Raw genomic sequence first — 13,285 nt, forward strand, 5'->3', positions numbered from 1 at the left:
TGTGCTGCTGCAGCACTTGCGAATTTCCACTAAGGCTGAGGAAATCGGTGTGAGGGCTGCATTCATCCAAGTAATGGTCCAGTCATGTGTGAGAGCAAGTGGGTCTATGCTTGGCCTGACTATTTGCTTTTCCAGCTGTTTCCAAGACTCAAGAAGAAAACTTGAGTGTGTGTGAGCGTGTGTTTGTGCGTGTGAGTGTTTATTTGTGGGGTGGCGAGAAGGAGGGAGTAATAAAGTGGAATGAAGAGAGCCAGAAAAGTGACGATGAGTGTGTCACAGAAACTATTGACTTTGAAGCCTTGGGTGTGTACTTTTCGTCTTATATTGACGTTTATTGACATTATGGAAACCACGCATATACGGGCTCATAAGGGGAAACTTGCTGTCCCGTATGCGCATGCGTAGGCTCCCCACAGAAAACCCGCCCATATGCCTAGCTGCCCCTCATATAGGCTGATCCGCCTCTCAGACACAAAGCCACAAGGGATGGCCTAGATTCCAACACATGCACACACAGGCTGCACGCTGAGACATATCACGCAACCTTAGACTTGACGGGATGAATGTATAGTGGCTGTTAAAACCATTAGCACTCTTTATATACTGTAGTTGTGTGTTGCATGTACAATAAATGAGACCAACACAAAACATATGGCTTTTTTTCCTTGTTTTAACATTAAATGATACGTGGTTTTGTCGAAGTTTTGAAGAAAAAGTAAAGTATAGGGTAGGAGCCAAGTATGCATAAAATTGGATATTTTTTTGAAAATATTCATTCTCTTTTGTCTCTACTAGATGCAACAGGAAGACCCCATTTGTCTTGTTACTGCAACCTACATAAACAAGGCTTGTTTTCTTGAAAGTTCTACATCCACCTTGATGTTCCCTATAGTTTCTTTCTCAGATTACTATTAAGTCCCACTGATTACCTGGGATTATTCACCATAATAATAATTCAAATTCAAATATTACATGAAGATAAAAAGTGACAAGTCCAAAAACAGAAAACAATAATTGAAAAGGAATTGGACCTTAAACATTTTACAAGATAATGACTCTTCCATGAAGAACATTGGAAGAAGAACATTTTTTTAAAATCTCTTTCTCAATATAAAAATGAAATAAAATAACAAAATAAATCAAGAATAAAAAGCACTTTGTTATTGGCAGCACAGTTTTAACACTCAACGCTTACATGAGTTATTTGTGGGTTTTTGACCATTTTTGGTGGGTATTGGGTGCAGAGTTTCAGGCGACAGAAAACAAAAACAATTTCATATTAACAATGGATTTTCTTTCTAGCGAATTGCAGTTTTTTGGGGAATTTCCTTTAATTTGTCTAGGGCAGAAAACTTTTTGGTTTTGACATCTAGCTATGTTTATTTTAATAGGTTTGGTCTTAATGTATTTTTAAAAATAAATGATATGTGATAAAGACAATTTCTTTTAATATTTTAAATATGAGTGTGTAGCTAAAAAATAATTAGGTGTAAAAGAATCCGTAATTATTTTACATTTAATTCTTGATATGAATTTTAAGTTAACTGTTTTAAAGTGAAAACAAAAATCAAATAAATAAACACAAAAATATTGGTCCAAATTACCTTTTGTAATTGATGACTTGGTTCAAACTATTCTCCAATAAAATCATTTTTCAAAATGATTGACTGTTTTTTTTTTGTTTTTACCTTGCAAATTCTACATTGAGCCTTTATGGGATCGATAAAATGTCAACACGTCATTACTATTTTATCTGTGAGCTGAAATTTTGTGTGTTCTTAAAAAGTAGCATACAAAATATTTTGACTTGGAAACTTGAATAAAAACTGGTTTTTTTTTTTTGAAAGTCTTAGCTCATAAAGCTTACCATATCGGTTTTGGATCAGGGGGTGGTGTAATAGGGGCCTGTGCAGTCCTTTGAGACATTTTGTATTAAAGGATATTCAAATAAATGTGACTTGGCTTGATTGGCTGTTCGTTTTCTCACATAATTTGTTATTTGGAGGTAAATCTTTCATTATCTCCTACGCAAATATTTTCTTAGTCAGTTTATCTTAAGAAATTAAACCCTTGATTTTTAGAATTGTCTTGAGGCTGTATTCAAAATGAACCATAGTTATTGGATTTGAAATTACTTGTGTAATTATCTCATTTGTGTGTTTACTAAACTTAAACAGTGAATTTAAACATTGGTCTCTAAGTATATAGTTAAAGCTTGAGAACATAGAGTAGAGCCGCAGATAATAGCCTGGGAGATTGAAAATACAATTGAACATGTATTGATATTATATTGTTTTTGTTTTGAAGTTGTATTCGCGAATTCACTATGAAAAATTAGATTTGTTTTGTGAATCTGTGCAGTTTATTTGTAAAATGCTTACAATTTGTAAAAGAACAGCCTAATCTTGTATCCTTTTGTATGACTATATTTTGTAACATTCTCAAATGACTCCTTGACTGAAGCTAAAAAGTGTCATCAAATAGACCACAGGTGTCAAACCGGCAGCCCGCAGGCCAGATCAGGCCCACCAATGGTTTAAATCCGGCCCGCAAGACAACAGTGAGAGAAGCGCAAGAGGAAAATGAGCTGTAGTTTTAAATATTTCCACCGGATGTCACCAAATCCATTTAACACTTGCAAAATAATTGTGGTAGTATTTCTCCATTTCTCTCTGACTCACTTCTTTTTTATTTATTCCTCCCTCTTTTTCTTTCTCCTGTTTACTCTCTCTTTCTCTCTTTCTCTCTTTCTCTCTTTCTCTCTCTCTTTCTCTTTTCTCTATTTCTCTCTCACTCTCTAACTTTTTCTTTTTCTCGGTCTTGCTCTCTTTCTATTATCTCCCTCTAATTTACACTTTAATTCTCTTTCATTCTATTTTTTCTCTTTCTTTTCTCACCCTCTTTCTTTTCCTTTTTCGACCTCTCTCTCTCTCTCTCTCACTCTCTCTCTCACCTCACTTTGTCTCTTTTTCTCCTGCTGACTCTTTTTCTTTCTGTCGTTTCACTTCTCTTATTCTTTTTGTCTTTCTCTTTTTTCACTTTCCTTTTCCCTCTATATTAATTTCCCCCTTCTTCTCCATTCATATCTCTATTCTGCTCTCTTTCTCTCACTGTTACTCTGTGTCCCTTGTTCTCCCTGTTGCTCTTTCTTTCCCTCCCTCTCTTTCTCTGTCTTTTTCTTCCTCTCTCCTGCTCTTAAACTTACTAGTCCGGCCCCCGTGAGATTTTTTCATAGCATTTGTGCCCCCTGAGTTTGACACCCCTGAAAAAGACCAAGGTGGATTGATTGATGGATGGGTGGGTGGAAAGATGGATAGATGAATAGATGGATGGATGGAAGGATGGAAGGATGGATGGATGGATGCATAGTTGAGTGATGTATCAGTCAGCCAGTCAATCATTCAGTTAGTCGGTCAGTCAGTCAATCGGTCAGTCAGGCATTCAGTCAACCAATCAATCATTTCAGCATTCTTTTATTTTAAAAAAATGCTAAAAACATATGTGCTGAATATAAAAAAGGGTTGAATTTGTAAAAGTTGCATTGTTAGGTTAAGATTGAATTCTCAGTTAAACAATATAGATGTATCTAGCCCTTTTCAAAGCATTTAACAACATTATTTAGATGCCCACACGTTCACTCCATGGTGTCTGTATGTGTTTTTTGCTGATGATAATAAAACTGGCAGCCAATTTCAATAGTATAAAACTGTTGTGGGGCAATATATAAATATGTCATTATTCATAGTACAATTCATTCCCATTGCCAAAATCAATATGCTCTCATTCCTTTGTCGAACTCATGTTTGTCTTGGGGTTATGAACAAAAATTGAAGTAATTTAAGATAGTGTAATTTGACATCTGCAAACTTCCATCAATTGTCCTCAAAAATAAATCCGAGGTCTTAACATACTTAGATAAAAAATTAAAGACTACCACATGCTCAATAGCCGTAAAAAGTATTGAGCAGTTTATGTTTATTTGTTTAACACGTTTGTTCTACTTGAATAAAAACAATCAATTGTACGGACCAGGGATGTCAAACTCAGTTTGGCTGCTATCTTCGGGCAGTGGGCAGGGGACACCCTTAACTGGTGCCAGGCAGTTGCAGGGAGCACGAAGACATACAACCATTCACATGCTCATTCACACCTAGGGACAATTTACAATGGCTAATTAACTTTTGGAATGTGGGAGGATACCGGAGTGCCCATAGGAATCCCACGCATATACAGGCAGAACATGGAAACTCCGCATGGGGAGGCTGCAGCAACTGAAATCTGACCCTGGACCTCCGCACCACTGAGCTAAGCATTAACCACTCACCCACTGTGCTGCGTATTGTAATCATTCTAAACTCAACACGTGTATTCACAAGCAAAGGGAAATTATTTTGATGTTTGGCGTTGAATGCGTTTTATAAATACTGTGAATTTTGTAAATTCCGGACTATAGAGCGCACCTGATTATAAGCCGCACCCACCACTTTTTAGGGGGAAAACAGATTTTGTCCATACACAAGCCGCACCTGTATATAAGCAGCATGCACCCACATCAAACAAACACGAGATTAATCCAAGCCAAATTTCAAGTCCCGCGATTGAAAGCAAATGCCCTTCATTGAAGCACACAGTCCAAAAATCACAGCCGCTAAAATGAGAGCAAAATGATATAGGTACTTAAAATTTGTTGCAGACCAGCAGATTCTGGGTGCCCGTTGATAGTAATCCAAGGGAAAAAAGTGTATATTTCCAAAGGTAAGGGTGGGAAAAATATATATCCATTATTGTCCGCCGTGTCCACAAAATCTCACCTTTACCGGTCCCCACTTTCCCATAAGCGTTGGCGTTTGCTCCGCCCCTCTTTTTTAATTTGCTCGTGCAGAATAAGTGTCTCAAATAAATACAAATAAATACATTACAAAAATATACAGTTGCAAATACATATTACACATATTTACAAAGAAAGATGGTACAACGAGAGAGTTCTCAAAGCTTTAATAATAATAATATAACTTTCATCCTAAACCATAGCCTCAAGCTACTAAAAAGACGCTCGCACACCTGCAAACTAGTTTGTTAAGAAAATAAAAGCCGTGTTGTCAAGGGATATAGCATGATCATGAAGGTTACAGCGCTAGCTCTGTCCACTCCACGCATCGGCCCGGATATCGCAGTACATCCGGGAACGGTGCTTTCGCACTGATCGCTGCATGGCTCTGAGGTTAGGACCTTGACTCGGCCTCTTGGCTGAGAGCAAGTGTCTCGGCCCGTGGCTTTGTAGTTAAGTTTGAATTGCCTGTTAATTGATAACGAATATAGAACAATAACCCTTACAAAAAAACCTGCCCTCCCCCCGGAATAAGAGCTTGCTCTGTCCACTCCACGCATCGGCCCGGTATTGCAGTACCTCCGGGAACGGTGCATTCGCAATGATCGCAGCAAGGCTTTAAGGCTAGGACCTTAGCTTGGCCTTTTGGCTGAGAGTAAGAGTCCCGGCTCCTAGGCTTTGTAGCGTATTATGAACTGACCGATAACGGATAATGGATAATGAATAAAGAAGATAGAACAATAACCCTTAAAAAATCCTTCCCCCCTCCCGGAACACCGTCCACTTCTTCCTTATTGGTAAAGATGACTAAGTTGTCTTTCTCGATGTCGGAAAGAAATATTATCATGATCACGTGGTTCCACGCTCCTTAACTTCAATTCACCCCAGTAATATGCCCGTTTGCTTAAAACTTAGTGGCTGCGTCATAAGCCTTATTTTGTGCAATTTGCACGATAAGGGTATGTTCACGCTCATTAGTTGTGATTTTCCTCGGCACATATATTCCATCGGTCTAATTCTTACTTCTCATACTCGAGCGCCGCTGGCGGCCCGTTAGAAAAATTACATAAATTGGCCGCATCTCTGAATAAGCCGCAGGATTGAAAATTTGGGGAAAAAATAGCGCCTTATAGTCTGGAATTTACGGTACTCAGAAATTCATGGCGGGCCACATTAAATCATCCAAAGGTCCAGATTCGTATTTTCGACATCCCTCGAATAGACCCTCAGCCCAATCACATCCACTATGTGATGTTCATCAACTAGGTTTGGTCCAGAGTCCACATGATGTGATCAACCACAAAGAAAAACATTGGTTACCGCTGCCAGGATTCCAAAAAAGCCCGTGTGGAAGTCTTGGCGGCTGCATAAGGTCAACAACCATAAACCTTGTTCAGAGACGATTTTCTTCACAGAAGTAGATGTCCGAAGCCTGGCCCGAGATTCTGCACAGTTCATGGCTGGAGACCAACCACAGCTGGAATGAAATTAGACGGGTTTGGAAACGTATCCTAAAATAAAGCGTTTATTTCAAACTTCGACCAAGTTATCTCACAACATATAAATACTCTGTCACTCCCATTTTCTTTGTTTTACTTTAGTTTTCAAATCACAATAGGCAGTTTTGAAAATTTTTGCGGGGATGGCAAATATGTTGAAAAAAAACAACAAAAGAATAAGCCAAAATTGACGACTGGTTAAATTACTACTATTTCAGGGGATTTCCTTTTCAGTGTGAATATAATTTGAAAGTCCGCAACTATAAAACCATTCATTTTAAAATTCCACTGAGATTAGAGAAAGAAAACACATAGCTGATTGTTCATTTACTGTAAAAATTGGGTCACCATCCTCCACTTTACTATGTCATTGGAAGTGCACAACAGACTGTGCATCTTTGACAAGATTGTAGACCTCTTGTTAGCAACAGAATTGAAAAGCAGTAGCACAGCTCTTGAGATAAAACTCCAAACACTTCATAAATTGTTCCAATGTTGCAAACATGGCAAAGAACTGCTTGTTTGCTAAATATGCACGTTCACATTAGTGTTGGTCGGAGACTTGCAAGGTAAACTGAGGCTGCGCACTCATTTTGCAGTTTGACTGAAAGTTAGCCAGAAAATTTTGACATAGACGTCCACGGTAGTAGGTTACAGAGAAAGGGCATTCAGGGTAAAAAACGTAAAAACATTGGTAACAAATCATGCAAACCCAAGACAAAAGATGGCAAAGGATTTTATGTGGTGTTTTTCTTGCCAAAATGCACCACATGCATAACAGTTTTGACTTTGATTGGATACCGTCTATTGATCCAGCAAAGGATGAAGATGCAAACTACAATACAGACCAAGTTCATATACGGTAATGCACAGTCAGATTTACGAATAAGTGAAACTACATCTTCTTCATTATTTGATTGGCAGAGCAAGAAATCCATATATGAAGTTTTATTGTCTTACTTTAATTTATGAATTAAGTCTATGCGCTGCTCCCATTGAATAAAAGTATCTATGGTTAGGTAATCCTCCCCCCAAAAATACTGAATGCCCTGATTTGCTGTTGACTTGCTAATACTATCACTAATTCTATTATTTGGGGATGAGAAGTGCACTAAATCCTTGGTCGCACTATTGCTTTCTGCCATGAGGAAAGAGAGTTATGTGCATCTGCAGACGCTCAGAACAGTATTAGTACATACTAGTTTATTTAATAATGTTCATATATGTTAGAATGGATGGGTGGTTAGCGCGCAGCCCCACAGGGCAGAGGTTGAGGTTCAAGTCCAGCTGCTGCAGCCTCCCCTTGTGAAGTTTGCATGTTTTCCCCCGTGTCTGCGTAAGTTTCCTCCGGGCAGTCCGGTTTCCTCCCACATTCCAAAAACTTGCAGGTCAGGTTAATTGGCTGGTTCAAATTGTCCTTAGGTGTGAATGAACGAGTGAGTTTTCTGTCTGTGTGCCCTGCGACTGGCTGGTAACCAGTTCAGGGTGTTCCTTCCTACTGCGCGAAGATAGATGGGATTGGCTTCAGCACCCCCGTGACCCTACTGAAGATGAGTGGTGCCGATAATTGGTGGATGGATGTGTTAAAAATCTACAATTTTGACTTAAGAAAATCCCTAAATTGTGAAATATCCTGTTTTTTTTTTTTTTTACATTTCTAAATACTTGTTTATTTTGTTCATTTTCTTAGCTGTTATTCGTTACCCACTGTCTTACTGCTGTAACAAAATAAATGTCCCCATTGTGGAACGAAAAAATGATTATTTTATCTTATCCTAAGACACAACCCATGTCAGTGCTCTATGTACACGCTACCTTCACTGCCCTTCTAAAAAGTATTTTTTTCTCATGAATTTCACTAATACAAGTAATTGCATATCAAGGGCAATTGGGTTGGATATAAATGTGTGAGTAATCCTCTCTCAGAACAAGCAAGATTGTGTCTCTCTGACAACCTTAACATTTCTCAGGTTTTGAAACAGTAAAATTATTTTAAATCTTTTTCAACTGCAAAAATGGTGAGCGACAAATAAATTAGGGTAAAACACAAAAGTATAATGATCATAGTTAGTTGTTTTTGAGCAGTAGAAGAAGTTTGTGCTTATTTTTTTCTCACTAATGTATGTTTTTTTTGTGGTTGTGATTCAATGCTTTCGGATTTGGTACCAGAGATAAAAAAAATCATGCATTAGCTGAGACAAGGTATTCAAAAAATGTCAGAAGGCAAACGGTTGGAATGCACCTGTAAGGCACCTTCGCAAAGGCATATGTATTACCCCAAGTAAAGCAAGGGTGTTTTCAGTTTGTTTATCTGTCTGTTAGTCTGTTTGTTTGTATGTCTGTCCACTCAATAAAAAGGAAAGGAGTTTAAATAGGAGCAGCATCTTTCACAGGAGTCAGATAGGCTACCCTTGATGTGAAAAATGCCCCAAAAAGCTGACTTTTGTTTTGGTGACTTGGCATTTTTCACTAGAAAGACATTTAACTTTCCCAAGCTAGAACTACATTAAATATCAACTCCATTTTTATAGGCATTAGGGTTACCCTAGATGTAAAAACTGCACAAAAAAGCTAACTTGGCATTTTTGCTTTTGCTGTCTCAGCAGCATCACAGAAAAAAACATTTTACTCTCTGAGGTCAGAACAGGTTTGGCCAGGATCCCAATCTTTGACAAGCAACCAGGTAGGTCACTTGAGAGGTGAATGACCCTGCCTAAAAAAGAAACGTCACCCAAAAATTATTTCACGTCTCAACGCATGTGACCCTCCAGCCATTCTAGTTTGTTATCTACTTATTTATTTATTTGAAATATGAGCACCACTTAAAATTACACTTTCTAGTTTGTTCTAATTAGGCAAACATAACACTCATGGCTCACGGATCCCTTAAGCGCCAGGATCGTAGGGGCACCATTTCCTTTGGTGTGACTTGGGAAAGCCGGAGGTGCCCTTCCCTCTCCAGGCCTGTTTTTTGGGTAGGGTTTTGCTCCCCTGCATGAAACAGATATTATGGACTTCCATGGTTACCTGTAGCAGCAGAAACCTCCGGATTTGGCTCGGATACACTACCTTCATCATGTGGTCGCCGTTGTTTTTCAGTGTACAGCGCCATCCAGCTCTTTAGAAATGAGCCGGAACTGGACAAGGTCGAGTAGGGTACATCGTTGCTTTTGTCCATCCATCCATTTTCTTTCACTTATCTGGTCTGTTTGCGGGGGCAGCAGCTTCAGCAGGGAAGCCCAGACCTCTCTATCCCTAGCCACTTCAGACAGCTCTTACGACGGGATCCCGAGGCGTTCCCAGGCCAGCCTAAAGACGTAGTTCCTCCAGAATGTCCTGGGTCATCCCTGGGACCTCCGCCAGTGGAACATGTCCAGAACTCCTCCCGAGGAAGGCATCCATAAGGCATCCTTATCAGAGGCCCGTTCCACCTAAACTGGCTCTTCCCAATGCGGTGGAGCAGTGGTTCTACACTGAGTCCTTCCCGGTTGACCGAACTTCTCACCTTATTTTTAAGTTTTTTCGGTCATGACCCTGTTCATAAGCATCGGTGAGGGTAGGAACTTAGATTAACCGGTAAACCAAGAACTTTGCCTTTCGGCTCAGCTCCTTCTTCACCACGATGGACTGGCACAGGGCCCGCATGACGGCAGATGCTGCACCAGTCCTTCTGTCGATCTCCCATTCCAACCTACGCTCACTCGTGATCAAGACTACGAGATACTTGAACTCCTCCACTTGGAGCATGCCAGCCTTTATCGGCTGATAACCATGGTCTCGTACTTGGAGGTGCTCTTTTGACATATTAAATATCTTTAATTTAATCTAGGTGGACTGGGCTTTCAATTAAAGGAAACACGAGAACTCCCAAATAGGTTCGAAACATATGAAGCTATACAGTTGTACAGGCTGCTATCACTTTCCATCAATTGCCAGGACAGTGAGGGGATGCTGGGGTTGTATAGGGTACTATCACTTTCCATCTTTTGCCACGAGGGTGAGGAGATGCTGGGCCATTCATGTATTATGTATAGCTAAATCATGAATATTTTATTTAGTAAATGCAGTTTCCAAAGACTTGGCATTTCACATACTGGAATTTTAACAATATTGATATAAATGTAGCATTACATCTAATTATTCTCTCTTAAACTGAAGTATCCCATAAATATATTTAGACATAAACATATATATGCGTGTGTGTGTGTGTGTGTGTGTGTTTGTGTGTGTGTGTGTGTGTGTGTGTGTTTATAAAACTGTTTGTATACCGCAGATTGATTAAAACCCTCATTTCTGTCTATAACCAATGTTTTTTGTAATCTTTTATCTACAATTGTTTACTGAACACGAACAGGCTGAACGTGACGTCAAGACACACCTCTATATGGTAGGGAGACAGCTGGCGACACAATTTAGAGTGACCAGTTTCTCGACCAATGAGCGACGAGTATTTTCACGAGTTACGAGCCGTGATTGGACGGTTGAGGATTATAGATATGTATAGATATGTGGTGTGGGTCTGCACAGTGGGCGGGACACTGGAGAAGCGCCTGTCCAGCTACATCGATCGAAACAAGAACACCGGACTAATGCGCCGTTTTGCAAGGGGAATTGTAAGTTATTTTTACACCTTTAAGCCTAATTTGCAGTGTTTACTATATTGTTTAAACAATCAGCGAGCATTAGTGTTTTGTAATTCCCTCCTTAGGTTGTGTTTAGAAGAAGCTTTTGGGCCAGGCAAAAGTGTGCTAGCTGTTGTTGTCGTTCTCTTTAGCGGGCTGTTGGATTTTGACACAATCGCCGCGTGGCCGTTTTCACTCCACGGCCTGGACACTTCTTCCCCCCGCGACAGAGTTGTTATTGCTCACGTCGCGGGGCGCGCGAATATGTCGTCGTGCTTATCCTCTGTTGAAGGGAGACCCCCGATAATGCGTGTTTTCCCATAGAGCATGACTGCTTTAAAAAGAAGTGATTTTTTTTCTTTTGAATTCAGCTCGGGAGCTCGGCAACCACGCCGTACGAATTCATGTCAAAGGTGAAGAGTTGCCCCCCTGTCTCGTTTCGCGTTTACACGTGCGCTTTATCGTTTATTTGGGTTTTAAAAGCCCGCGTGTTAAAATATTGGGATCAAGGGGGCGTCGTCGGGTTTAATGTGACTCTGCCTCCCTACTCCAACCAGCTCTCTCGCTCTCTGTGGACTGACCGTTACACTGTTTTATTCACTCCCTTTTTTCTTCTATTTTGACAGTTTGGTTTTATCCAGAGGAGATGTTTTTTACGGGGCAGCAGTCCTTGAGCCGTCGCCTTCAGATGGCTGGAGAAATTTAGTCACCACAACATTTTTGCCCTTCTCGGTCTCATCCTCTTTCCACACCCTCTGCTACTGCGGCGCATCCACGTTGATATGCCACATCAGGTAAGCACACACGCTAGTTTGAAGTGCACGTTGCTTTTGGTCCAAAAGCACTACGCGGCCCCCCATTCTTTGTTGAAGGGTGAGCTCTGCCTGGTATTTCGCATTGCAGATACACACTCTTACAATTTCCAGCATACGCTGGGCCAGTACTGTTTTCTGCATGCCGAGTGTTATTGTTGTGTCGCTTCCCTCCACATTGCTCCCTTGCGTGAGTACGCGTGCGCGGTGAGGCTCAACCGCGAGTCTGCAGATGAGAAACACTTCCATACAGTAACAACCAGCTGCATGGCTGCAATTTGGACTCGAAACGTGTGAAGAAAGTAAATGGGTGTTGCCGCTAGACACTATGCACATTCTGTTCGAACGTGAGGGGAGTAGATCGACGCACCATGTTCTCTTTTGAGTCAAACTTGTCCTCATGGTAAGGTCATTACCATTATTTATTACTTAGCTGTCAACCTCAGCCAACTTTCTGCACATTACTTTTAAACATTACAAACGCGACGGGAGCACATATTCACTCACAGCAAACAGACCATGTAAAATAAAGATGATGCATGTAAACAAGTTTATTTTACTTACCAAATAAACAACATAAACAATTATTTCAGCATCATAGTTCTGTCTCCACTTGCAGTAAGTTTAGTGTTGCTTTTTATACCTGACAGTGCAGGATTTCTCAGACTTCATCTTCATTACAGGGTTTGTACAAGACGCTTGAAATTTTAAGCATTTTAATGCTGTGTTTTCAAGGATTGAGAAGTGCATGTAAATGCTTGAAATTGTTGCCATGTTCATCAACCAGTCTGCTTAAAATGATAGACACTGCTCTCTGGTGTTTTTTTCTTTGAAATAGCATTTTTTCTTATCTGCTGATTAACAGCAGCTGGCATTAATTCTTACAGCATTGTCTTATAAGGCATCATCGCCCCCTATAAGTTGCGCCCAGGAGGACAGGTGCATGCTACACCTAAACTATATTCATAAGTTTCAGTCAACATTCTGGTTAGTCTGGTTCTCAGACCATGTTTACTATGCACGTTATTATGCTCAATTTCAATCTTTGTGGTAATTCCCTCTCATCTTTGTGTGTGATAATTTACGTCATTCGCAAAACAAAACCTCTGTACGTAAATATCCGATGCGGAGAACACACGCCAATGTTCTATTTGCGGAAGTAAACACGTACCTCGGTCACCTAAGGTTGTTGTCAGGGCACTTTTATCTTTGACCATTTCCTAAGTAGAGATAAGCAATGCAGGAAAAGACTAATCAGAAATAATATATAGATAAAAATGAAGTGAGGGTTTTGTATATTCTTTAATGAACCCGTACACAAAAGACGTCACAATATTATCAGGAGTTATAAATGTTTGGCTGAATTAGTGATATGACCACACATTTCAAATTTATGCCTCATATACTGAGAAGAGATATTTTAAAGTGTTTAATGAAGTCACCATCCATCCATTTCCTGCGCCTCTTATCCTCTCTAGGGTTGTGGGGTTGCTAAAACCCATTCCAGCCATCTTTGGGCAGCGG

At 40.0% G+C, this 13,285-nt stretch overlaps 1 protein-coding gene and 1 pseudogene across 1 annotated transcript in view; both read left to right on the forward strand.

Annotated features, from left to right (window-relative positions):
• Positions 1–5,227: 5,227 nt before the first annotated feature.
• On the forward strand, positions 5,228–5,429 carry LOC148369548 (U2 spliceosomal RNA; annotated as a pseudogene).
• A 5,434-nt stretch (positions 5,430–10,863) lies between these two features.
• Positions 10,864–13,285, forward strand: part of LOC148369549 (vitamin D3 receptor A) — a 66,447-nt gene continuing 64,025 nt past the window's right edge. Inside the window, exons 1-2 of the mRNA XM_088331609.1 lie at positions 10,864–10,940; positions 11,576–11,743. The gene's annotated coding sequence lies outside the window, so the exon portion shown is untranslated. The remainder of the gene's footprint in view (positions 10,941–11,575; positions 11,744–13,285) is intronic.

Source organism: Urocampus carinirostris, chromosome 3 (assembly GCF_059441175.1).
Source record: "Urocampus carinirostris isolate Australia breed hairy pipefish chromosome 3, RoL_Ucar_1.0, whole genome shotgun sequence".
Classification (NCBI taxonomy): domain Eukaryota; kingdom Metazoa; phylum Chordata; class Actinopteri; order Syngnathiformes; family Syngnathidae; genus Urocampus; species Urocampus carinirostris.